The sequence below is a fragment of the Pongo pygmaeus genome, chromosome 15 (assembly GCF_028885625.2).
Source record: "Pongo pygmaeus isolate AG05252 chromosome 15, NHGRI_mPonPyg2-v2.0_pri, whole genome shotgun sequence".
NCBI lineage: Eukaryota > Metazoa > Chordata > Mammalia > Primates > Hominidae > Pongo > Pongo pygmaeus.
Window position 1 is genome coordinate 56,303,769 of NC_072388.2, and position 24,363 is coordinate 56,328,131.

The 24,363-nt window shown below is 39.0% G+C and overlaps 1 protein-coding gene and 1 pseudogene across 2 annotated transcripts in view; one reads left to right on the forward strand and one right to left on the reverse strand.

Moving 5' to 3' along the window:
• Positions 1–24,363, reverse strand: part of SLC35F4 (solute carrier family 35 member F4) — a 304,653-nt gene that overhangs the window by 45,164 nt on the left and 235,126 nt on the right. The gene's annotated exons all lie outside the window — the stretch shown is intronic.
• Positions 1,517–15,178, forward strand: LOC129013171 (serine/arginine-rich splicing factor 10-like; annotated as a pseudogene).

Consider the following 24,363-nt stretch of genomic DNA (forward strand, 5'->3'; position numbering starts at 1 on the left):
CCAGCCTCCAGGACTATAGAGAGGAGCTGCCATGTGAGGATAGAAGTTATCCAATATCAGAGAAAAACTCTAGGGAAACTGTGACCCACACATCTATAGCCCAAAGGATAATTTTCCTTGTCACTATTTGTTTTGGCTAGAGGAGTTTTGGCAACTCTTATTCATTCATTCATAAGGATTTATTGAGGAGTCTCTATGTTCCAGACATTGAACTAGACCTTATGGACTACAAAGAGGGTGAAGACTAAGTTTCTGCCTCAGTTCACACTATATTAGGGAAAAGAGACTGGAAAACAGGTAAATTATAACCCAATATGAAATGTGCTAATATAATGACAAATCCTGGGATAAATAAAAGTGAGAATCTGCAGGACCCTGAGCCTGGAGGGTGTGAGAAACTGGAAGACCCCAGAAGTAAGAACAACACTTATAGGGCAACCACTTCTTGGGAAACTGGTCAAGACCAGCAGGAAAACAGCCTGATGACTGCTTGGGGTCTGTGAAGGCAACTGTACCATCTGGACTCAATAATGGTGAAGCTGAGCCTTAATGAGGTTCAATTTGGGCTGTAAGACAAACTTCGGTTTTTCAACTTTAAAAACTCTATAACCACAGAATCTAACCCATCGGTTTCTCTCAGCTCAGGATTCACTTTGTCTCACAATTTTATTTTTCCTTATTAATATATCAATGAAATGTTGTAGGAGCATGGAAGACCATGCTTTATGTGCTTGTGTCTCTAACATCAATACCTGGCACAGAAAACATGGGGTGGAAGATCCTCCTGCAGAGAAGAAATGGAGTGAGTCTGGTGATGATCTCACTCATGCATCTGACAAATATTTACTGAGTGTATTTACTGAGTATCTCCTATGTGCCAGGAACTGTGACAGGTACCCTGCAGTCCCGAATTGATAAAACAGACATGGTTTCAGTCCTTGGAAGCTTAAAGTAAGTGAACAAACACGTAAACATATGGATAGAGCATATGTAAGCAAATACATCAGCCAATAATGACAAGTTCTAAGCTCTATGAAGAACACAAGAGTGGGTAGTGATTGGGAATAGCAGAGTGGTATCTAGTTACATAAGGTCGTGCAGGGACGCTTCTCTGAGGAGATTATGGGCAAACTGGGACTTAAAGGCTGAGGCATAAACAGAGGAAAGGGAGATTCAAGAAGCAGAAACTGCACATGCAAAGACCCTGTGGTGGGGAGAGTTTGGTGTGTTATAGGAACTAAATGTAGGTTGGTGTAGTGTAGATAGAGTGCAGTAGATAAAGGAGAGAAGAATATAAAGTTTAAAAGGAGACAGAAGCCAGATTTGTTTTGAGGTGGGATATCTAGGTACAAATCCCTACTAGGGAGCTGGATAAATCTAACAAGGGTATGGGTGAAGAAGACAGGATTGGTCATACGAAGTTGGGTGTATTCCCATGTAAGAGACAATGGAAGGCAGGGTAAGAAATAAACTCTCTAAAGCTGTGAGTGTAGAGAAGATACCCAGCAGGTCCAGGATGAACACCCCGGGGAACAGTCCTGGGAAATGCTGTTATCAAGGGGTGGAAGAAGTTGAGGCCAGCAAACGATATGGTACAGTCGCCAAAGGCAAAAGCAGAGTCATAGAGCTGAGAGAATCTAAGAGAAGAGTTACCAAAAAAAAAAAAAAAAAAAAAAGTTACCGTTTAATCACTTCCACGACTGCCAACAAGACAAGGAGATCGAAAATGAAAGAAATGCCCATTGGCTATGGCAATAAGGACCTCCCAGGTGATTAATGAAAGTAATTTCAGTAGAGAAGAGGTGAAGGAGGTGAAGGAGGTGGAAGGAAGAGGAATGGAGGCAGGGGTTTGAGAAACTGAAAGGTAAATAACATCAAAGTCGAGTGAAGTTAGTCAAGATACGTGGGAGAGTTCCAGCTAGATGAAGTAACTTGGCCTCTCTCCCACTGTAAACAAAATAAAACTGGACAAAGCATACGAGGCAACTGAGCTCAGACGTTTGTCACTGTGCAGTGCAACAGTGCAGTCCCTAAGATCTTACATGGTCAGCCTCATAATCCCCAGCTTTTCCTTGAGACAATATCTCAAGTGACACAGTGACAGTGTCCTCACTGTGGTGCAGAAAGCTGGAGTCTTGAGTTACTACCACTGAGTAGAAGAGGCAGAGATCAAAGTTTGAGGTCAGATGCAGTGGTTCACACCTATAACCCCAGTAACTTTGGAGACTGAGGCAGGAAGATCACTTGAGCCCAGGAGTTGGAGGCTGCAGTAAGCTATGATTGTGCCACTGCCCTCCAGCCTGGACAACAGAGTGAGATCCCATCCCTAAAAAAAAAAATTGTGGGAAGGAGCTGGCATTAGTGGGGCAGTCAGAGAGGAGGGAGCTGTAACTTCCCAGGCTATTACAACCAAGTCTCAAGTCTCATGCCTGCCTTTTTCTCTAGCCTGGTTGATGACCGCTTCTCCCCACCCAGCAGTTGGGCCAATATTCTATGAACTCATATTCAAGCTTCAAGACTCAGTTCAAGTGTCACTTACCCATAGGGGCATTCCTTGGCCATTTTCCCTCTGTGCACACTGCCCTTAACCTAACTACACCATATTCTACTGTAATTTCTGGTTTATTTATTTTTCTTCCTGGCTGTGAGCTTCTTAATAGTCAGGGCTCTGTCTTAGCTATTTCTGTATCTCCAGTATTGGCACTTAGTAGCTTTTCATAAGCATTTGTTGAGCTCTCTGACCCTTGGGGAGAAACTAAAGATAACATCTAATTATGCTCTACTGTGTTCGATAACTTTAATGTGCATATGTCTTATCATCTCCAACTATGCATGCTCAAGAAATATTAAAGTGACTAAATGAATAAATGAACAAGAGTAGCAATACCATAATTAAGGACAAGGACCAATTTTGAATCTCTTATGCCTCCGTGAAAGAATGTTGGGCACACACTAAATATTCAACAAATACTTGAGAAATTGGGTAATTAGCAGGAAAGTCAATAAACTCCAGATGCCTCAAGAGCTGCCTCACATTTGCATCTTTGAGATGTGAGCATGGGATGGAGACTGTACTGGTGGTAACTTTTAGATCTTTCATGAGCACTGCCTGCCATTAACTCTAAGGAGCTATCATATTTAAGATCTGGGCAGCAGGGGCTGGCTTGTTTTGGAGTCCCTGCTTCTCTGTCTTATGGGAGAGCTGAGAACAACTGCTTACTATCTTGGGAAGCTGTCTGAGTTTCCTCCTTCTGGATGGAGACCATTAATAAACATGCTGAGTTGGTCTGATTAGCAGGTGCATGGAATAGATTTAGCTCTCAAGGCTTTTAAGCTAATCTTACTAGAGCATTTATATAATTTATTGTGTGTCTGACTCCATCAGGGGTTTAGATCAAAGTGAAATATCTGAGATTTGTTATTGATAAAGGAGAAGTCTTTACTTCTCCTTTTACTGATGGCAAAAGGAGAGCCTGTCATACACTCCCCTGAGGAGATGGCAGTCTGTGCTCCTATGTCCCCTGTCCTCCCCCAACAATGGTTCACTCACAGTCAAAAACGTCAGTCACCCTATTCTCCTGGAGTCCCAGTTGTTCCAACGATAGGCTTTTCAGTTTCTTAGTAACTTGGGATAGCATTCTCTAAGAGGTATTTCTAAGGCAGCAATAGTCCCAGCAAACATTTTTTCTACCTGAGATTCAGCACAAATTTCTCTTTTTCCCAGAAGCTTCTGATACATAGCTTCCAAAGACTTTTGAATACAGCTTGACTTCCTGCATAGTCTCATTAGAGCATAATCATTGCACCACAGCACAGCTGAAAGAGCCCAGACTTGGGAGTCAGGTGACCTGGAAGAGAAAGACAGCTCTGCCTGCCACTAGGACTGTGCTCTTGAGCAAGTTATCTTTCCTCTCCAAGCCTCAGTTTCTTTATTGGCAAGGAGGAAAGTAACATCTACCTAGTAAAGTTGTTGTAAGGAGTAGAAGATGCAATGTATGTTTGTGTTATTATGTATTTTATATGCAGAACATTATAAACCCTGGACTGGTGCCTTTTCACCTAGAAGGCTCTCAAAAAATATTTACTGACTGAATTTTACTTAAACTCAGGGCATATACCATAGGCAGTTTCTGACTTATAAACTGGAGTTTTTCCAGATCTAAATGCATTTCCCCACATAAACCGGGTTATAAACTGTGGTTTGGATGCAGATTGGTACTAACATCCCATTATTGCTAAAATACTGTACACTTGCAGTAGGGAAACACATGAAATAAAATCAGTCATTAAGTAAAACAAGAAAATATTGAATAAAAATGGTTTCATATTTATTTTGAGAGTTAGTGGTTGAGGAAAAGCAGATTTAATTTAAGGAGGAAGAAAAAGTTGTTGGTAATTACTGGAGGGGATCTTCAGGGAAATTTCTGTGTATTTTCAAAAACTCCCAGTGTTGGTGCCCTGGATATTTATTCTGTTTAATTTCCCTTAAATCCTAGAACAGACTTCTTCGGCACAGGTAACCCATTAGCATCAATCTTTCGTTATCAACAATGACAAATATTTCTTTAAGCTGATACATGGTGAGGTTTCATGAGTAAAGTTGTTATTTCTCAAAGAATAAGAAACAGAAAAAAAGGATGAACAAATGACAGAATTTTTAATAATAACTAAGAACAAGTTGAAAAAGAATTGGAAGTAAAAAGACTTAAAAGGAGGTGTGTGTGCATGTGACCATTCTCCCTCAGGCAACTGTTTTTAATGAAGGGCCCAGCAGTAGAGGGAAATGGCAGATAAGCTCTAGATCTCTCTCTGATGGGGTAACAGGGAGTGGTGGGTATGGGATTTCAAACCAGACAGCTCCCCATAATGACTTCTGGGTGGTAGATCAGCCATGAAGAGAGCTTGGTTCCTGTTCTAAACAAGTGCATATGAGGGGTTTGTAAGACAACATGTAGGGAGAAAGTTGTGTGACCTTGGGGTGACCTTGGGATGCCACTTAAACTTTTTAGATTTGAGTGTTGTCATCCATAAAATAAGAGGGTGTGACCAGAAATTCTATGAAAATTTCACTAAGCTTTTGAGATTTTGAGTGTTCTCATCCATCAAATAAGAAAGTAGGACCAGAAATTCTATGAAAATTTCAGTCTAAACTTTTAAAATTTTATAAGGACCTTGTGACTTAATACCAGGTAGGGCTCTCTTTCCAGCTAAGCACAAGTTAAAATCCTAAACTTTGTGAAACCAATATGATTCTTCATTCTCACCTCCTTAAAAATGTGTCTTTCCTAAACATCACCATGACAATTGAGAACATTTCACTAAGAAAGGGTTTCTCAGAATTATTCTTAGGCACAGGGCAAAACATTTCCAGGAAATATCAATGCATTTGGAACCTTCCCTGGAGCAAAAGATCTAGGTGAGAATACGTGAAAGAACAAGAAACAAACATTTTCCTTTCTTTTTTTTTTTTTTAGCTGCTCACTTCATTTCTTCATTGTTAACTGCTGCTTTAAGGAGTGTATTTTCCAAGAGAAATTTCAATAGGTTATGTGATAAATTAAACTTATGTACTGGCTTTTACCAAAGGACATAGTTTTAAAAATCCATGGCACACAATGTAAAATTCATCATCTTTACAAAACAATATTATGAGGTTTTTAGAACCTCAGTTCTGCATATAGATGGGATAGAGGGTTAGATTTGGAGCTTTTCTGACATTTTCTTTGAAAAAAAAATACTGCTCATAATCTTCATTGTCAACTACTGCTTTAAGGAGTGTATTTTTAAGAGAAATTTCAGTAGGTTATGTGATAAATTAAACTTATGTACTGGCTTTTACCAAAGGATATAGTTTCTAAAATCCATGGCACACAATGTAAAATTGATCCTCTTTACAAAACAATATTATGAGGCTTTTAGAACTTCAGCTGTGCATATAGACGGGATAGAGGGTTAGATGTGGAGCTTTGCCTGAAAAGAACCTTATACCAAATATTAGGATTCCTAGGGCTCAGTAGCTGGTTTAACTACTACTAACTGAGCACCTGACCCTAGATATTTCTTTTGTCATGTGTCTCTTGATTTTCTACATTTAAAATTGGGAAATAACTACCATTTCTTTATATCAAGCTCTTATTGCTGTTCTCGTATGTTTTTATTGTGGCAAACTGTACATAACATAAAATTTATCATTTTAACTCTTTTAAGTGTAAAGTCCAGTTGAATTAAGTACATTCATATGGTTGTTCAACCATTACCAACATCTATCTCCAGAACTTCTTCAGCTTCTCAAACTTGAAACTTCATACCTATTCTCTTATTTTAATAGTATTTTTCTTGACCCACTTAGAGAATATCAACCAATAGAATTCTCATAACATATACCACCTTAGTGTGGTAGTAAGGGTATAATTTTCTAGAATTATGAAGGGGAAATTGACCCTTGCACATTGGCTAGTTTGATGTCAAATGTGCTACAAGGTTTATGTATTAAATTGTGATGATTAACTGCCCCCTTGGGTTACAATCAAAGGTGTGACTGTTTGAACTTTGTGATGCACATGCTCCCCTAGTAAAAAGCACAAGAGGATTCTTGTCCCCTCAGTGAAAAACACTGAGAATTCCCCAAAAAGACTGACAAAGTTAAATATCTCCTGAAGACCAACCTTCTAGGGAAGTGGATGAATCAGGTGGGCTGGTTGGGTCTTCCCAGTGCTTTTGAGATTTTCTCCAGGCTCCACCTCTTTACTGTCTACTGTCTCCATCACTGCCTGTTTACTTTGAATTCCACTCTTTTTCTGTCTATTCCCTTTACTTGTTGCTTTGGAGCATCCTTGCTTCCCTGCCTCTCCTTGCCCATATAGATTGAGGGGTCCCTTACCTCTCAACCACAGCCCCACCTTCATCTTAAATAAGGACTAAGTTCCCTTTTGTTCATCCCTTGACACTGTGAGTCAGCCTCCTCCACTCTTCTCCTGGCTATAGCTGACTAAACCTTAGCCCCTCTTCTTCCTCACCCCATCCCCTTTCTCAAGTCTCCATTCCTCTCAATCAGAGCCACAGACACTGTATTATACATTATGAAAATGTGGTTTTCTGTTTTGCAAAAACAGCGTGAATGTTAAGTCAGATAATTTGAGACTTAGCTTTCGGATGATGATTTATAGATTAGACTCTTTCCCATTCATAGGGAAACCCCATATTAGAAATCTGAGCTCAGCTTAACTGTACTTATTCTTTTTTTTTTTTTTTTTGAGACAGAGTCTCGCTCTGTCGCCCAGGCTGGAGTGCAGTGGTATGATCTCGGCTCACTGCAACCTCCACCTCCCACGTTCATGCCATTCTCCTGCCTCAGCCTCCCAAGTAGCTGGGACTACAGGCGCCCGCCACCACACTTGGCTAATTTTTTATATTTTCAGTAGAGATGGGGTTTCACTGTGTTAGCCAGGATGGTCTTGATCTCCTGACCTTGTGATCCACCTGCCTCAGCCTCCCAAAGTGCTGGGATTACAAGCATGAGCCACCGCGCCTGGCCTAACTGTACTTATTCTTAAAAAGAAAAAAAAATGACAAAGCTTCCTAATCAGAGATACCTTTATATACATTATATGCATTTGTTTATTCACTTACACAGTAAACATTTACTCAATACCCTGCATGTGCTAGGCACTATCTTAGGTGCTCGTAAAATAGCTGTGAATAATGACGACCCTCACCTCACCAGGTTTAAAGACTTTAGGGAAATACAGACCAGAAAGTTGGCAATTGCAATAGTATGGATAAGCAGTGTGCTAGGAGGGGTAGAGTGGGTCTGTATGAGCCATGGCAGAGGTATTTAACCAGGCTGGGGGCTCAAGCAAGCTTTCCTAGGGAAGTGATATCTAAGCAGGAACCCAGAAGAGGAGTTAGCCAAGCAATTAATAGGGAACCTGGGACTTACTGAATGCCATTTACAGGTCATGATAGTTTAATTTTTAGTTTTGTTTTTCAAAAATTAATTGCTTCTGTCATTCAAAGAAGAAAATAAACTCTGACCTGATATGTAGGCAACAGAAGGGACTTTAAAGATGCCATCTAAATCTAGTAGAGTCAGTTTGTTCTTGGGTTAAGTAACGATGGTGTCTTACGATGAGAGTTGTTTTCTTTTTACATTTCAGTAATAAAATCATATCAATGGGATCCAAGAGAACATCTTAAAACTAGCCCTAAGTGTTTCTATCTGACATTTAGGATGTATTATTAGTATATGAGTAAAACGAATTGATCGCATGACCAAGATTTTAAAATAAAATGTGAAAAGACCTTGTATGTATATTTGACATAAAGAATCCTGTCGTCATGGCAGCTTACTGGCAAGATGGCCAAATAGGAATAGCACTGGTCTGCAGCTCCCAGTGAGATTGACACAGAAGGCGGGTGATTTCTGCATTTCCAACTGAGGTACCCGGTTCATCCTGGGACTGGTTAGACGGTGGGTGCAGCCCATGGAGGGTGAGCAGAAGCAGGGTGGGGTGTTGCCTCACCCAGGAAGCAGAAGGGGTTGGGGGAGTTCCCTCCCCTACCCAAGGGAAGCCGGGAGGAACTGTACTGTGAGAAACGGTGCACTCTGGCCCAGATACTGCGCTTTTCCCATGGTCTTCACAACCCACAGACAAGGAGATTCCCTCCAGGTGCAATCAAATTAGAACTCAGGATTAAGAAACTCACTCAAAACCGCACAACTACATGGAAACTGAATAACCTGCTCCTGAATGACTACTGGGTACATAACAAAATGAAAGCAGAAATAAAGATGTTTTTTGAAACCAATGAGAACAAGTTACAATGTACCAGAATCTCTGGGACACACATAAAGCTGTGTGTAGTGGGAAATTTATAGCACTAAATGCCCACAAGAGAAAGCAGGAAAGATCTAAATTGGACAGTCTAACATCACAATTAAAAGAACTAGAGAAGCATGAGTAAACAAATGCAAAAGCTAGCAGAAGACAAGAAATAACTAAGATTAGAGCAGAACTGAAGGAGATAGAGACATAAAAATCCCTCCAAAAAATCAATGAATCCAGGAGCTGGTTTTTTGAAATGATCAACAAAATTGATGGACCACTATCCAGACTAATAAAGAAGAAAAGAGAGGAGAATCAAATGGACACAGTAAAAAATGATAAAGGGGATATCACCACTGATCCCACAGAAATACAAACTAACATCAGAGAATACTACAAACACCTCTATACAAATAAACTAGAAAATCTAGAAGAAGTGGATAAATTCCTGGACACATACACCCTCTCAAGACTAAACCAGGAAGAAGTTGAATCCCTGAGTAGACCAATAACAAGTTCTGAAATTGAGGCAGTAATTAATAGCTTACCAACCAAAAAAAGTCCAGGACCAGGCGGATTCACAGCTGAATTCTACCAGAGGTACAAAGAGGAGCTGGTACCATTCCTTCTGAAACTATTCCAAATAATAGAAAAAGAGGGAATCCTCCCTAACTCATTGTATGAGGCCAGCATCATCCTGATACCAAAGCCTGGCAAAGACACAACAAAAAAAGAGAATTTTAGACCAATATCCCTGATGAACATCCATGCAAAAATCCTCAATAAAATACTGGCAAACCGAATCCAACAGGACATCAAAAAGCTTATCCACCATGATCAAGTGGGCTCCATCCCTGGGATGCAAGGCTGGTTCAACAGACGCAAATCAATAAACGTAATCCAGCATATAAACAGAACCAAAGACAAAAACCACATGATTATCTCAATAGATGCAGGAAAGGCCTTCCACAAAATTCAACACCCTTTCATGCTAAAAATGCTCAATAAACTAGGTATTGATGGAACATATCTCAAAATAATAAGACCTATTTATGACAAACCCACAGCCAATATCATACTGAATGGGCAAAAACCGGAAGTACTCCCTTTGAAAACCGGCACAAGACAAGGATGCCCTCTCTCACTACTCCTATTCAACATAGTATTAGAAGTTCTGGCCAGGGCAATCAGGCAAGAGAAAGAAATAAATGGCATTCAAATAGAAAAAGAGGAAGTCAAATTGTTTCTGTTTGCAGATGACACGATTGTATATTTAGAAAACCCCATCATCTCAGCCCAAAATCTCCTTAAGCTGATAAGCAACTTCAGCAAAGTCTCAGGATACAAAATCGATGTGCAAAAATCACAAGCATTCCTATACACCAAGAACAGACAAACAGAGAGCCAAATCATGAGTGAACTCCCATTCACAGTTGCTACAAAGAGAATAAAATACCTAAGAATACCACTTACAAGGGATGTGAAGGACCTCTTCAAGGAAAACTACAAAACACTGCCCAAGGAAATAAGAGAGGACACAAACAGATGGAAAAACATTCCATGCACATGGATAGGAAGAATCAATATCATAAAAATGGCCATACTGCCCCGAGTAATTTATAAATTCAATGCTATCCTTATCAAGCTACCATTGACTTTCTTGAAAGAATTGGAAAAAACTACTTTATATTTCATATGGAATCAAAAAAGAGCCCACATAGCCAAGACAATCCTAAGCACAAAGAACAAAGCTGGAGGCATCATGCTACCTGACTTCAAACTATACTACAAGGCTACAGAAACCAAACAGCATGGTACTGGTACCAAAACAGACATATAGACCAATGGAACAGAACAGAGCCCTCAGAAATAACACCACACATCTACAACCATCTGGTCTTTGACAAACCTGACAAAAACAAGCAATGGAGAAAGGATTCCCTATTTAATAAATGGTGCTGGGAAAACTGGCTAGCCATACGCAGAAAACCAAAACTGGATCCCTTCCTTACACCTTAAACAAAATACCATTTGACCTAGCAATCCCATTACTGGGTATATACCCAAAGGATTATAAATCATTCTACTATAAAGACACACACACGTATGTTTATTGCAGCACTGTTAACAATAGCAAAGACGTGGAACCAACCCAAATGCCCATCAGTGATAGGCTGGATAAAGAAAATGTGGCACATATACGCCATGGAATACTAAGCAGCCATAAAAAAGGATGAGTTCATGTCATTTGCAGGGACATGGATGAAGCTGGAAACCATCATTCTCAGCAAACTAACACAAGAACAGAAAACCAAACACCTCATGTTCTCACTCATAAGTGGGAGTTGAACAATGAGAACACATGGACACAGGGAGAGGAACATCTCACACTGGGACCTGTTGAGGGGTGGGAAGCTAGGGGAGGGATAGCATTAGAGATATACCTAATGTAAATGACGGGTTGATGGGTGCAGCAAACCGCCATGGCACGTGTATAGCTATGTAACAAACCTGCATGTTTACACATGTACCCCAGAACTTAAAGTATATTTAAAAAAGGAAACATAGCAATACTTTTCTTGAGAAATAAATCTGTAAAATGGCAAAAAAAAAAAAAAAATCCAGTCATATAGAAAGCACCAGCGATGTCTTTTTTCTGTACAACTCACAAATAGGAAGATGTCTGTGCTCTGATAGGAGCTCTTTATCTGGGGTCCAGGGACATCTGGGGACTTCAGAAGGTCCTGAAATACTGTAAAACTATATCAAAAAATTATGTGTATGTGCATATTACTGTAGATATGGTCCATAACTTAAATTGCACACTCAACAAGGAATCCATGTCCCCCAAAAGTTCAAGAACCAGAACTCGATAGCACGCAGTAATTGCTAAAAGAATTATTAGAGCTGGATGGAACTTCAGAGAGTCTCTCATTCAAAATATCAGAAACATGAAGTATTCACTTGTGGATTGGGAAATGGAGGTACAATCAATCATATTCATACTAAATATGTTCTCAGGCAAGAACATCAAAGTGTGGCAGCACATGGTTTGGTTAACATAAAGCTAATTTAAAGAAGAAATTCAAAATGGTAATGACTGATAGAGTGGTGTTTCTAAAGAGGTGTGTAGAGTTTTCCCTTTTGAAAAGTTTTTTTACAGAAAATCTGAGGTGTTATTTACTGTATATGAGTTCCTGGTTAAAGGGAAGAGACAGTGTGGCACTGTAGCCCTCAAATGCTCCTACTTCCTCTCTTTCCTGGTCTATAGTAACTCCAATAAATGAAATTCACAAGTCTATCCAAGGGCAAAGCAACATATGCTTTTGTATATAAAGTTCACATTTTACATTTAAATGGTGTGTTTACTTTTTCAGCCTTGTCAACTAGAAGTAATGGAGGACTTCAGATCCTGTAACTTGTTTTAAGGTGAACATAACATAAAGTCCCATTATTTGGGATGCAAGTATTTTATATTTTGTGATCATTTGGACAAAGCCCAGGTTGGCATTTATCTTTGTAGTCTCAAAAATGGGTTTGATATATATATTTAGAGTAGAGAAACAAGATTGAGGAAGAATGCTTAACCTACCAGTCCCTGTTGCAAGCATTAATCTGTGTATCAAACACTAGTGGTTAATATGCTGTCTAGCAAAGACATTTATTCCTTGGACCAGGTCTAAACAAAACATTGTTAGCTAATGGCTTATGGAATTGTACTTACTTTAAATAATTCAACCACATTTTTAAAAAGAAGCATTATTTAGCTAAAAATTCACATAGCTATGCTGGGCTTTTGGGCTGACTGGTTTTATTATTATTCATCATAAAAATCAGATGATCACAGTCTCTTAGATGAACCCAAGAAATAATATACCAGAAACTATCTGACTACTCATTCTTGAATACAATATTCACAAAGCCTCTTGCAGTAAAATTCTAACTTGTTCCTGCATTAAATAAAAATGTTATCAATTTATAAAACCTGATGTTTAAACAAGTGAATGATAGTGTTTTTAAAAAAGAGAAATTTAATTCCTTCCTTTTTTTTAATGCCTTCAATGTTTTAGTCTTTAAGATGGAATGTTAGTCAATGTCTCTGAGTCAAAAGGACTGACAATTTCATCCCAATGTTGCTGTTTTCCCCTTTATTCTTTAGAACTGGGCTCAACCTCAGCTCAGTTGGAATGTCCATTAGGCTGATAAAGATCTCAATACACCTATGTAGAAAAACACACATTTTATTCAATTCCTTTTGTATTCCTTTATTTCCTCAAATGCTTGATTCTTATATAGAATTCTTTCTTTATATCATTTCCTTGTCTACATACATTTTTGGAGAACAGCAGCCAAATAAATTACTGAAATGTTAGCAAAGTCAAAGACACGAAACCTCTTAAACACAATAATAAGAGTTTGGGCTCCAAATAAACTACCTGATATGTAAATAAGTCAAATCAAAGCAACTTTAAAAAAATTTTCTCTTTTAGGGACTCTGAAAAATTTCCCTAAGGTAATTTTCATTTCAAAACTGCCAATTGTATAAGTAAAAATCATAATTAGGCAACAGGTCATTTCAGCTGTATCTCATGGATTTCCCCTGAGAATAAACAGTGCTGATAACAGCACAAGAAGCATAAAAACAGCCACATGCAGAAGGGCAAGTGCCCAGGAACACAGCATTTACCATCGGATACAGGTGATTTTTGTTCAGAGACACAGTCGGATGCTAAGGGCACCACTCTTGCAGAACATTTCTTCATCTTTTGAAATGATTTGTCTTGCTCTCAGTGCTTCCTCTGACTTTGTTTTGATTCTCCTGTTCTGTAGCACACACTCTGCTATGGCTAGTGTCTAGATGCTGTTCTGAAAATGTTGCTGAAAGCTACAAGGACTGGTTTACTCTCTCCCTGGGAAGCCATTTACCCCACATTCAAACAATGTTTGACCTCCACTAAAAATTTTTTTTAAAAATCAATTGTTAAGCACAGTGGGAAACTATGAAAAATGAAAGGAGAAATAAAGACTGTTTTCCACTTAAACTGCAGGAGAGTTGTTGGACTGAAGCATTGCCTTTCTAAAGAAATATATAAATGTAAATGTGACTAAGGCACAGAATTTCCATGGTGCAACCAGAGGGAAGAGCATACAATATCTTCCAGAAAAATATTGAGTTCAGTGCACAAATCACATGAGAAGACTATGATGTCATGGTATACACTGATTTTGATGAAGGATGATTTAGTTGTGCCATATAGAAACTTCAAGATTAAAATGTGTCCATAAATAGAAAAGAAACTGTTTTCTCATGGAATGGTCACAGAAATTATCACTATATATGCATCAATTTATTCAAGATCAACACACATAGATCTGTACATAGTTGCTAGATACGTGGGCACATAAGACAGGAACCCAGGAAGCAGGGACAGAGCTCAGGAACATGAATGAGAGATTACAACTGCATCACTGTAGATGAGAAGTGGGAGTGAAGGATCGGCAGCCGGAGCTGCAGACAGTTTGCTGAGACTGTTAGTGCTCTAGGCTGAGACTCACACCACCACCATGTCCTGCTACCAGTATCGCTGAACACATCTCTCTTCTTCAGGAACGTGGCCAATGACACCAGGTATGAAGATTTACAGTGTGAACTTGGTCATTATGGTCCTACAGTTGATGTGTATGTTCCGCTTGATTTCTACATTCGCTGTCCAAGAGAATTTGCTTATATTCAATTTGAGGATGTTTGTGATGCTGAAGATGCTTACATAATTTGGACAGAAAGTGGATTTGTGGATGGCAGATTAAAATATAGTTTGCCTAGGGGGATCAGAAGACACGAAATCAGATGAAAGCCAAGGAAGGGAGGAATGTGTACAGTTCTTCATGCTATGATGATTATGACAGATACAGACATTCTAGAAGCCAAAGTTGTGAAAGAAGGAGATCAAGAAGGCGGTCTTCTGATTACAACTATAGAAGGTCATATAGTCCTAGAAACAGTAGACCGACTGGAAGACCACACATAGCAGAAGCCATTACAAATATGATAGATTCAAAACACTGAAATTAATCTTTTTCAAAATCTAAATCCAATTCAAGATCACGGTCCAAGTCCCAGCCCAAGAGAGAAATGAAGGCTGAATCACATTCTAGGTCTGCATCTCACACCAAAACTAGAGGTGCCTCAAAAATAGATTCCAAAACACATTATAAGTCTGGCTCAAGACATGAAAAGGAATTAGGGAAAAAAAGAACCACCTAGATCCAAATCTCAGTCAAAATCACAGTCTATGTCTAGGTCAAAATCTGTATCAAGGTCTTGGACTAGTCCTATGTTCAATGGCCATTGATAGTATAAACCATGATCATTTTTAGGTGTGTATCATTCACTTATTCATAGTTTGGTTTACCTAAATTATCAGGAATACAGTGTTGCAACGATGATTAAAAAGACACTTGTTAGTTTTCCCTGTACCAGGCAATGATCATAATCAAAATGATATGCTGTTGAGAAGCCACTCTTAAGAGTCCAGTTTGTTTAATGCTATGAGCAGCTACCAATTTGTGGTGTCTCTGTATATTTTTGTAAAGATTCTCATTTTTTATGCTTGAAGTATTTGGTGAAAAGATGTGGTTGACCATAATTTGCAACATTCTTTTATTAAAAATAAACTTTCATATTTGTATTTGGTAGAACCATTAACCTAGAAATGTAGCTTGCTAATAAGAATGACACAAAAGTGAAGTTGTAGCTACGGTACAACCCTGACTGCTCAGACACATTTAGGTTCAGGGCAGGCCTTTATGTCTTGTCAAGATGTCTAGGCCCATGATAATTATTTCTGATGAAGCGTGGATTCGTTTTTTTGTTAACCCCACTGTCTCAGGGAATTATGCCAACTGGGTTACGTAGTATTTTCAGGGAGACTGAGTTTTTGACTGAAACATGGAGGCTTCACTGCTTTTTTCTGGTTCCTATGAAGATTTGGAACATAGAAAACATCACAAAAACTCACCTTAAAATGGCAAAAATAATTTTAAAGGGAAAATAATGTTCTTATATAGTTATTATACAGTTTAAGGGGCATTGTTGATCAGAATGTTGCTTAGTTTTCTTACAGCTGTTGGAAGCAAGCTTTGTGTGTGCATGCATAGTGTAAAAGAACTGAAATTTTGATGCTTACAGCACTTGGCCTTTGCATTTGTATCAAAATTTGCCTGCCTCATTATGAGGGAGGTTTGCTTTTCACGCCTCGGTTTATTTAATATGAGGCAAGTTGAAAGACAACACTCATTCTAGGCGATTTTGTGGTACCATGAAATTTAAAGTAATTTTGGAAAAAGGATTTGTCAGTTTTAAGCAAGAGTCAGATCTTCTGAGTTTTTGATTATTAGTGTAGTACCTGACTAAAAATGAAGAAGTAATATCCTTAACCATTTATAATTTCTAGTATTTCTCTGAAAGATCGTTTTGGGGACAAAAGTGACTTGACATGTCCAATCTCATTTCTTTATAAAAAGCCAAAATTAAAAAAAGTCTTGGATTGCTTGCTTACAGATATAAGTAAGAATTATCACAGAGAAACGATTCCTTTTAGAGGATTACTTTTTTCAATTTTGGTTTTAGTAATCTAGGCTTTGCCTACAAAGAACAAAACAATGGTTCTGAAATACTGTTTGTGGAACGTGTTTAAAGGATTGATTCTAGAACCTTTGTATATTTGATAGTATTTCTAACTTTCATTTCTTTACTGTTTGCAGTTACTGTTCATGTTCTGCTATGCAGTCATTTATATGCATGTTTAATTTTTTTTTTTAGATTTTCCTGGACATATAGTTTAAACAACAAAAAGTCTATTTAAAACTGTAGCAGTAGTTTGCAGTTCTAGCAAAGAGGAAAGTTGTGGGGTTAAATTTTGTATTTTCTTTCTTATAGAAGCTTCTAAAATGGTATTTTTGAATGTCTGGATCAAAACAGGACCCAACCTATTTTATGCTTGCTGTAAATTAAGCAAACATGTTATAATAAAAACAAAATGAAGGAAAAAAAAGAGTAGATGAGGAGTCACAGGGAGAGCTCACAGGAGGTAAAGAAAGACAGACCTTCAAGGATCCCTGAAGAATACTAACTTCTTAAAAAATAGACTGTATTTCTTAGAGCAGTTTTAGGTTCACAGCAAAATTAAGAAGGTTCAGATATTTCCCATATACTTCCTGCCCCCACACATGCATAGCCTCCCCCATTATCAGCATCCCCCACCACAGTGGCACATTGGTTACAACTGATGAACCTACATGAATACTGCATTATCACCCAAAGTCCATAGTTTACATTAGGGTTCACTCTTGGTGTCATACATTCTATGGGTGTTTTGTTTTTGTTTTTTTTGACATGCCCAGGCTGGAGTGCAGTGGCGCGATCTTGGCTCATTGCAACCTCCAACTATGGTTTTTGACAAATTTATAACGACATGTATCCACCATTGGAGTATCATACAGAGTGCTTTCACTTCTCTAAAAATCCTCTATGCTTTGCCTCCCTCCCTATCCATCCCTCCCTCCCTTCAATCTATGACATCCACTCATCTTTTCACTGTCTCAATAACTTTGCCTTTTCCAGAATGTCATATCGTTGGACTCATACAGTATATAGACTTCTCAGATTGGCTTTTTTCACTTAGTAATGTGCATTTCAGTTTCCTCTATGTCATTTCATAATCTGATAGCTCTTTTAACACTCAATAATATTCCAATGTCCACATGTACCACAGTTTATTTATCCATTCACCTACTAGAGGATATCTTGATTGCATCTAAGTCAGGGCAATTATGAAGAAAGCTGCTCTAAATATCCATGCGCAGGATTTTTTGCAGACATAAGTTTTCAACTCCTTTGAATGAACACCAAGGAGTAAGATTACTGGATTGTACAGTAAGAGTATATTCAGTTTTGTAAGAAACTGTCAAATTATCTTCCAAAGGTGCTATACCATTTTGCATTTCCATACAATAATTAAGAATTCCTGTTGCTCCACATGCTCTCCAGCATTTGATGTTGTCAGTGATCTGATTTTGGCCATTCTAATAGATATGTAATGGTATCTCATTGCTGTAATTGGTATTTCCCTGATGACAGGTGATGTGAAAGAATATCAACGTTTAAAAAACTTTTTATTTTGAAATAATTTTGGACTCACATAAAAGTTGCAAAACTTGTACAGAGACTTCCCATGTACCCTTCACCCAGCATTTTACCACACATATAGATTTGTGTAACCACCACCATAGTAAGATATAGAACAGTTTCATCACCCCCAGACTCTCATGCTTTCCCTTTTTAGTCTCCCTCCTCTATCCCAGCCCTTGGCAACTACCTGTCTATTCTCCATCACTATATGTCATTTTGAAACCGTTATAGAAATTAAACCATACAGTATATAACATTTTGAGGCTGGTTTTCTTCACTCAGCATAACGCCCTCAGATGTATACAAGTTGTGTGTATCAATTGTTGTTTCTTTTTATTGCAGAGTGGTATTCCATTGTATGAATCTACCATGGACAGAATGCTAACTTTAAAGGACTAAGAGCAGAAAAGGAGCCCACATATGAGAATGAGAAAGATGGAGCCAGAAAAGGGGATGTAGGAGAGTTAGAATCCAGAAGTAGAGGAAGGTAGTGCTTCAAGCAGAATGATATGCTCAGCTGTGTTAAAACTGTAAAATGAGATAAGGACCAAGAATTTAGCAGCAACAACCACAACCAGCAATGTGCTGAGCACCCACCATGTGCTAGGAATGTGCTAGGCTCTGGGATAAAATGGGAAGCAAAGCCAGACATGTTCTTTCATGGAGTCTAAAGAGGCAGGCGAAACTGATCACCTATCTCATTAATAAAATGTAAGTTGTGATAAGTGCAGTTGAAGGCAAGGGAATGGTGCTACGAAGATGTATAACAGAAGGATGTGGCCTTATCTAGAGTACATTCTCTCCTTCCTTCCTTTATTCTTTCATTCACTGTACCAAATTTGAGTGTCTACTATGTGCCAGCTCTGTGTTCAGTCATGTAAACACATGTGGGCAAGATTCTTATCTTCATGTTGCTTCAGAGTGTGGGAGTGACGTTTGAACTGAAAGACATGAATGACAAGAAGGAGTGAAGTGGGTGGAGTATGGCAGGTGGCAGCAGCATCATTCATTGGAGAAACAGAAAACTCCAGCATGGCTGGAATGCAGTGAGTGAGCGAGGAATTCACAGGTGAGATAAACCTGTAAAGGCAGGCAGGGGCCAGATACTGCCTCAGGCCATGGGATGAGATTTGGATTTTTTTTCCCCTAAGTATAATTCAAAGCTATTGCATGGTTTTAAGCAAGAAAGTCTGCTGATTTTGTTTGTTGTTTAAAAGGATTACTGTGGTAACTGTGTGGAGAACGGACTAGGATGGAGGAGGGAGCTCAGGTGAAAGGTGATAGTGGCTTCACCTAGAGTGGTGAAGTGGAGATGAAGACAAGTAGCTAGGGCTGAAACAATTTTGGAGACAGATGTAACAAGCCTTGGTGATGGATTATCCAATACAAGTCAGGAAAGGGATAGAGGTAGAAGATGAGGGATCAAAAGTGTTAAGAAAACCCCCTTGGCCGGTTGCGGCTCATGCCTGTAACCCCAGGAGGCTGAGGCAGGAGGATCACTTGAGGCCAGGAATTCAAGACCAACCTGGGCATCATAGTGAAACTCTGTACCTACCAAAAAGAAATTAGTAAGGTGTGATGGCATGCACCTATAGTCCTAGCTACTTGGGAGGCTGAGGCAGGAGGATTGCTTGAGCTCAGAAATTTGAGGCTGCAATGAGTTATAATCATGCCATTGCACTATAGCCTGGGTGACAAAGCAAGACTCTTTCTCAAAAAACAAACAAACAAACAAACAAACAAAAAACAAATATCTGGCTTTTGCAACTGGGTGGATATTGTTGTCCTTTACTGAACAACAGGAGACAAACATCTACGAGAGAGAGGAGTACTCACTGAAGTGCGGAGAGGGATCGGAGGGAGACTAAGCGGCTCATTTCAGATGTGTTAAGTTTGAGAAATATACGACATCCAAGTGGGGATGTCATAAAGGCCATTAGACTGTACAGTCTGTTGCTCAGAAGATAACACTGGGCTAGAGAAATATGGGAATAGTCAGCTGAGAGATGTTTAATTGTCACAGGTTTGGGTGAGATCAGCTAACACACAGCACTACAGGAGGAACCAGCACTGAGCTCCAAGGCCACCAACATTTAGATTGGAGGTTGAGATGAAGCCAGTAAAGGAGACAGATGCTTAATTAATAAGCATCTGCAAAACTAAAATTCAGGAAGGCCTCAAGAATGGCAGCTTAATATGTCAAACTTGAAATGCCACAAGAAATTATTTTCCAGGAATTACAAATGTATTCTTGGAAGCTAATGAGCTGTTTTGATTTCTGAGAACAAATTTAAATAAGTTTGAGAAATTGCATCAAACAATTTATGCCAGTGTATGTAATTACGCCAACACATATGGCACCTAAAAACCACTCACTACTTCAACAGCATGTGAAAATGTTAGCAAAGCAAGGGAAATGGAGCCTTAACTCATAACTTCCTGGCTACACCAGGTGAAAGTTAAAACAGCTTTTACTTCCATGTAGGGTCTTATTGTTGATTTGCTGGAGTAGGTTTTGTATGCTGTTAATAGGTGGCTTCAGGAAAATTATCCAGAGCTGCCACAGCAAGCCAATGTTTGCTTCACAATCTCCAAATTAGACAATGGAGACATTAAGACAGCAGGAGAACCAGTAGGAGTTAGGCACAGTTTAATTCTCTGCAGAAACCCAACCAAGCTTAAACACTGGGCGCTGACTCCTCCAGGTGGAAATAGGAACAGCCCAATGGGAACTGTTTTTAGTACATTGGATTTGCTTACTAAACATGTAGACCTTACTAACATGTTTTGAAAACTTATGTTCTACTCTTTATTGCAGAGGTTGCACTGAAAATACCATGCACGGTAGCTCTACTGCTTGTGGGGTTTATAACACATTTGCAGCACACTTGTAGACTCCTTTAACAGCCAATAGGGAGTGCTCATATACCCCACTCCATGTTATTCTTCCATTAATTAGTGAGGCAGTTACTATTATCTTTACTTAACAGATGAGAAAAGCAAAGCTGAAAAAGCTTGATAAAAGCAATTTGTCATATGAACAACAGCTTTCCAAATAGATATCCTAATGATTGCTTTATTCCAGAATTATGTATTAAACACTTGCTATGGGTCAGGGATTGTGCTAAAATTTGGAAATACAAAAATAAGTTAGATAACGATTTCTGCTTGCAGTCTACTGATATTTTTAGTGGGTTTACCAGATAAAATCCCATGCTATATGCCAGATAGACTTAGACTTAAAATTATTTGTTGTTCATTTGATTCAAATTTAACTGAGCATACTAGTTTTCTATTTGCAAAATCTGGCAACCCTATACATTATTAGAGACTTTTTAATGAACCACCTAGGCCAACAGAGCCCTCCTTGTTATTTTTACATTATAAAAAGTGACTCCAAATGCTTTATTTTCCAGAAAAATTACATCTGCCAACAAAATGCAAGCCACAGACCAGTGTTTATTAACCACAGCATTAGCCACAGCAGAACCAGTTACAAGGTTCTAGTCCAGGAGAGCTTCATCCCTGAATGAATCTTATGTAAAAGTGGTTTTTAGTTTATACAAAGAAGCTTTGCATACGTTATGTCATTGGACCTTAGAGCAATTGATCTTAATTCCAATTTATAGATGAGGAGACCAAGGCTTAGAGTGGCCAAGTGACTTTCTTGGGAGTGAAAAATAAATCCTGGAACTCTGAAACAAGCCAACAAACCCGTCAACCTATAGAAAAAAGTGTCTCTTTTTCTATAGGATGCTGGATGCTGATGACAATAATAACAGCTGAAGTAGAATCTTACAATTGAACTCCTCCTCCTTCAGTTTCGCATTGTGGAGAACAACGCAATCAGTGTCTTGTCCTTCAGATCCTAAAGTCAGAATGTGTCACCTAATCCCACCTGTAAAAGAGACCTCTCTGGAGGAAGCTGTTGCTGTGCTGAAGCGCCCAGCTCCCTGGCCCTGTGGTGGCGAAGGGAAGTGCTTCTCTCTGCAGTCTTACACATTTTATAAAGAAACACATGCAAATGTCCATATACATAAAATGGGATCCTCTCTGAGGATGGTTTAGCTAGGACTGCTGTACTAGAAGCAGGCTCAATCTTCCAGGCTAATTGAAGGAGGTACTAAAAGTTGCCTCTAAAAGGAATTACCACCATTAGACTGTACCATTTTACATATTCTAAATTACTGTCTTAATATAATGTAATATAAACATTATTACAAACAATTCCTGAGGAGACTAGGGCATGAAGCTACCTGATTTCATATGAGAACTGAAAATAAAATCCTAAGCCCCTCAGCTGACTCAATGAACCTCCCTTGGCAAAAGGGACCCCAAAGAGACACTAAAAACTGAATCTTGGCCATAATGGGACGGGAGGTCAGACACACTTCCTTGTACCCCGTCCCTTTTGCAGTTAGACACAACTGACCAGCATTAATGTTAAAACAGAGATCATAAGACTGATGGAATGCACTCTTTGTGATAATAACAAATTATAAACGAGACCTATGGTCGTACCAGGCAGGAGTTAAGCCACCCTCCCCTACGTAAGAATAAACTATGTCCTAACCGCCACAAGGTTTCTCTTTCTCTAGCAGCTAAACAAGCCTTGGCCTCCAGGTAAGCAATATTGAAACAATTGCAGCTCATCCACTAGCAGACTCTGAATAACTGACACCCTTGTTCCACAAGCAATAGCTACAGCTTTGATTGGATAGGACTGATTTCAGTAACTTTCTCCTGATAAGAGACCACTGACCACGGACTGGTTCTGGCTGGTTTACAGAGGCTGCACACTGAGTGCCTTTATGTCTCTGTGTCACCTTCTGGTGTATAGGGCCTAATTGTAATGCATTTATTTAAAAGTCTCAGCCCCAGAGTGAACATGGGTTGTATGTAACATGCATGTTTGTTCAGCACACATGTGTTAGGGGCCCCTTTGTGAATATTTATAGCTCTTCTTGTAAGCTGTTGAATACATAAATTTAGCCAATCCATTGAGCATAAATCTCCTCTGCAACCCTTACTCCTTTGAAATGCCTGCTTCCAGTTTCAGCCAGAGGCCCGCTTTCCAAACTGCAGGGTGAACCCATTAAAGAAATAAAGTCTCCTTTCAAATTTATAATTATGTGATTTTTCAGTCGACATGTGTTTTATGGAACCAAACAGGACTAAAACAAGAATTAACCCTTCCGATACAAGGAAGGCTACTACAGGAAAGGCAGGTGGGTGGAGGGAACAGATGTTACTCTCATGTGTCCCAAACCCCTTCCTCTGGATGACAGCCATGATTTTCCCACAAGGAACCACCTCTCTTCCACTCTAAATCTATATAGTTTAAGTCAGAGGTCCCCTATCAAGAGGTCCCCTTGATAGAATGCAAGCCTAGAGTTGGGGTCATCTTTGCCACATACATGCAAAATGGAGAGAGACCAAGTGTTCATTCTTTCAAGCCTTACCTGAAGTCAAACATCTCCTGGACTTTTCGGTGTCATAAACCCCAGAATTCTGCCTTTTGTTTATTTCTGCGCCCAATTTGAGTTAGGAGTCTGTTACCTGTAAGTGAAGGCATTGGGACCATTTTAATGGCCCTAAGCAAAAGAGGCTGATGACCTTTGACCTAATCAGCTAATGTCACTGTTTAGACAACAATTTGAAAAATAACTTCATTAGCTAAGTTAGATTAAGTCAATTACACAGAGTCTGAGCTGACAAGAGATAAAGAGAGATGACCCCAAATTATTACACTGCCTGTTTCTTGCCCTAAATATATCCTGCCTCATTAATGACACAAGATATCCCACTTCTCATCCTTCTTTTGTGAAACCATTTTCTCATCTTCTTATAACTACGTGTATAAATTAAAAACACAGAAGATTCATTGAGAAGTCCCCATTTTCCCCACTCCTATGTTAATATAGTGTTTTCTGCTTGGGATCAGCTAAAGTCTATAAAATTTTGTGTTGGTTCATTATTATGTTCAGTTTGGGTTTACCAAAACACAAGAGCCATGGGCTCTGTATTCAAATAAAAGCCATATTTATTTGTTTCATTAGTGCCAGATATAATTTTAAAATATCTCAGAGTGAAGCTCCCATAATTCCATATCAAAATAATTCCAGGACATTATTGCTTTCTTGGTGAGGGGCCCAGTACTTTATTAGGTGATGTGGCAGAGGACAAGGTATTCACCCCACTTTATCCCATAAGTGACAATTGTCTAAGTCTACTAGTCTACTAGTGCATAGGTCTACTAATCATGAGTCTACTAGTATATCTAACTACTACAATTTATGGAGCAAAACTTTTGCCTTAGGAAGTTGGGCCTTACTGATGTTTGGAGTA